This window comes from Polyodon spathula, chromosome 25 (genome assembly GCF_017654505.1).
Source record: "Polyodon spathula isolate WHYD16114869_AA chromosome 25, ASM1765450v1, whole genome shotgun sequence".
NCBI classification, from domain to species: Eukaryota; Metazoa; Chordata; class Actinopteri; order Acipenseriformes; family Polyodontidae; genus Polyodon; species Polyodon spathula.
Window position 1 is genome coordinate 3532869 of NC_054558.1, and position 4287 is coordinate 3537155.

Genomic DNA, 4287 nt, shown 5'->3' on the forward strand with positions numbered 1-4287 from the left:
AATACTTGTCCTGCGTCTTGTGTTGTTTGACATTTCAAAACCAGTGATTTGGCCTTATTGACACAGTGGAGAGATGGAGGTCTGCCAGCCTGTAATCCAAACCAGGACTGACTCACAGCTTCCCAATGGAAACCGAGCTGCTGCTGTTGCCGATGGAAACGAACCAGTCTGAGTTCAAACCGTTTTCAGTCCGAGCAGCAGATGGAATTCTACCACGGGGACTGTTTCTTGGTCGGTTTTGATACATAAAGTCATGAAACTTTTCATAAACCAGACCCAAACAGAAATATATATATATATATATATATATATATATATATATATATATATATATATATATATATATATATATATATAAAAAAGATTTGAATCTATTCACTGTTAACAATTCACTTCCTAACATATTAAAACCCCTTCTATGTGTTACTCTTGAAGAACACCTTCGTCACCAATAAAAAAAATCTTGCCTTATCAATACATAAGGTCTGATTTCACATCTTGTAACGAGTGACCCCTACTGGCCAAATAGCCACATTGTATGTGTGCATAAAGACGTGGATGACTACAAAGCCCATTAGCGGGGATTCACCTTTAGCGAAACTGTAGGGGTGCCTGTCCTTAGTATTGCAGGCAGGCGATTCAAACCCAGACTGCAGAGAAAATAAAAAATATAATAAATATATCAATAAAAAACATTATTATCTTAAGTAAGTTTGTACAAGATTAGTGCTAATCGATGTCTGTGAAACCAGCCAATAAAAATACCGTTTCATTTTGCAAGATGACTGAATAAGGTTTTAGTTTGTTTGTTTTTGGCGATTGCCTTTTATAGTACCAGCTAAAATGTATTAAAAATATTTAATAATTCAGAATATTGAAATACAGCCAATGTCCTATAATTTCTTTGACCGAATTTTGGAGAAATGCACAGCTATTTCCGAACTAGCAAGAAAGGCTCGAATATATTTGTCAGTAGCCATCTACAGCTTTCTGTTTATTAGCCTGCTGAAACGTGCTCTGTACCAACAGGACGAGCAATTCAAACAGTTAAAGTAAAGTAATGGGATGACTGTTTTATGATTGTGCATTACGTGGTTCACTGTGGAGGCTATAGCGACATCGTGTGGCTAGAGGACTACATTACAGATTTAAAAAAAAAAAACAAATGGATAAGCAGGGCCCTATTTCTAACAGTAGACAGTGCAATATCAGTGCTAATCAGTGATGCGTGTACGAAAGAGGGTGAAAAGCGTTTTGAAACTAGAGATGAAGGACTGGGAGAGACGCTTGTGAACATGCACGTTTTCTTGGGTTCGCCCCCAGCGTGCAAAGCTTCAGGCTTTTGTTTCCACAAGCAGTACTGACTGAGACACTACCGCCCTCTACTGGTCACGAAAAACAACTGCAACCTCAATACAAAATAAATGAAAACCTAAGCGTGCTGCCTGTACTGTACTTGGAGAGTTCACGTTAAGACAGCAGCACACGTACCGATAATGCGTTATGAATATAGCCAGAAATTACTGAACTGTGTATCTAACAAATGCATGCCGAGGAATGACTACTACAGGTACCAGGAATATGCTGCAAGTTTTTTTTTGAAAAAATCTAGGTATCTTAAATCTGAAAGCAAAACCTGAAATGATGTATAGTGTACACCTGGACAGTTTGGCACAGTCCAGGCTTTCACACTCTCCAGTGCGTACCCCAGGGTGTGTATGTTGAAGTTTACCTGCTGGGGACTTCCACTCTAACATGGCTCTGACAACTTCACAACAACCACTTACTGGAGTCCGGTTTGAACATTGATCTTTAATCTCAGATTAACACCAGTTACAGTGCAGACTACAACACTAACCCTAGACACGTACGTACCTCTAAACCGCTAAACAGAGTTTCACAAGGACAAAAAAATATGCATTTACATACAGACCTTCCTTTTACTTTTCCATCTTTTATAATCCACACAGTAGCACAGACACAATATAATATACTGTTTAAATTACATAATCATATACAAACCAGAGAAGGGGGTGACACCACTGCACCCCCTAGAGGCTTACAATTCAATTGCAGTTAAAATATTTCAACACAATAGACAACCAATGCATTCTACTTTACCACATGTATGTATATATTTATAATTAACACACTGCTTTTTTTTTTTTTGCTTATTGGTTTGCTGGCCCTCAAAACGTACCTGTTATGTTAAAAATCGACTGTATATATGACTGGAGATTGATTGCATCTCGTCTGTACCCCAGATTCAGGCTGGTAAGGATAATAGATAGAATTGTGTCGGGTCGGCTAGGCTGGATATAGGGAACAGTCAAAGTCCCATGAATGAGGTAAAGAAGTATTTTTTTAGTAGTTTTTAGGTCTTTAAAGCTTCTGGGACCAAGATAATTTGGGCTAATTACACAGCTTCCAGGTTAATATGTTTCTTTTTTAATTGTCTGAAACCAAGTTATCCTCTGTAGCTGCTTGGCAGGTAAGCACTGGGGAGGGGTAGAGCATTTCATCCAGGTGTTAAAAAGTGTAAAAATCACTGTACTTCTACCAAATTACTTTTAATAGATGCCCATTTATTTCTTCTGCTAGCGTTGTATTAAGTGATATAGCCATCTCTTCAATGGCGGTCCCCAGCGCTCTGGGCACATGTTAGCCCGTTTTGAACAGGAACTGTAAGGGTCCGGCGAAGGGAGCAAGAGAGACTCCAATAGGTGCGGACCAGCATGGAGAAGGTTGCTCAGTGGCTGTTCAACAGCGTTGTACCTTCAAAGTGAAGAAGAACGTATTGGAAAAGGGGGCGGGAACACAAACCTTTAAGAGTAGGGGAGGAGTTAAGGGCTTCTTCCACAAGGGTGTGCCACTGAGCCAGGGGGAGGAAAGAGAACAGTGGGACAGAAATGGACACTGGCTCTGTGTTGATGTAAGGGTCTCCCAGTTGCTAAGCGATGGAAGAGCAGTTTTTCTTTTGAAGTCACTGGGGATTCTAGTCACACGATGCAGCACAGAGAAGTCTGGTTCAGATCTGAAGCACTGGGATTCAGTGTCAGCCTTCTGGTCAATTTCTGGTCTTTCCCTGGTCAGATCACATGACTTTCTTTGGCTCGCTTTTGTTGTGTTTGGTGCCCCACCCTTATTAATAATGAAGTGTGTGTTGATTTATTCCATTGTACTTTCTGGAAGACAACACCGGGCTCCCCGAACACACAAGAGTGAATTCTGCATTACAGCTTTCCTACAGATCCTCAAGAGTGAAGTGTTTCATTTAATGTGACACGTGCTGAACAGTATTTCTGGAAAGGATATTCTGTAAATTGCATTGCTGACAGTAGGCTTTCTAGCGTGTGTGCAATTTCCACCCTGTTTCTGGCAAGAAAGTAAATCTGTTATGCTAACTAGACAGGAACAACTCGAGATGGATTCAAAGTGAACGCACCGAAGAACTCTGTGCAGGATTTACCAGAACAAATTGCTGTTGAAATACCCCGTCCGCCTGAAAATGAATATGATTAGGAATCAGGATTTAAAAAAAATACAGGTAATACATGAGCAGTAATGTAAAATATACACAAGTATAAAACCACCATAATGGAAAACAATAAAAAAAAAAAAAAAATCAATTTGAAAGAAGAACCGAGCCCATTAACGTGTTGACTGTGTTTTCAGGGGAAGATTTCCTGGACGGGACGGAATGTGTTTCAGTAGGAATTGTTTCCATGCAGGATGTGCTGCTTCCTGTAAAAATATATATAACTGCTACTCAAATTGCTATCGGATATGCGAAACACACAATGTGTAGCATAAGCACAGCTCGAGAAACATCATTGAAATGCACAAACAGCATATTATATAGCACACAACTGGAAGTAGATACAAAAAAACCCCACACTTTGTACAGAACATACCGCTTACAGGAACATAACCAAAACACAAACCCTACCTTACACAGGGTGTTGTTGCTATGCTGCTACACAACAGTCATTTTCCTAGGCAAAAACAAATGTAAGACTGCATAGCATTAAGACCGCTGCACAAAATGTCATGAAATATATACAAGGTGGCCGTTGTGTAGCCCACACAGCTACACAGGTCTCATTGACTAATACTCAAAAAACATACCGTTACACAATGCCATATCAGCTGCACAAAATTCATATTAAACACAGCGACACAAAAATGCTAAATGACTCCCTGTGCTTGCTTTTGGTTGGTGTTATATATATATATATATATATATATATATATATATATATATATATATATATATATATATATATA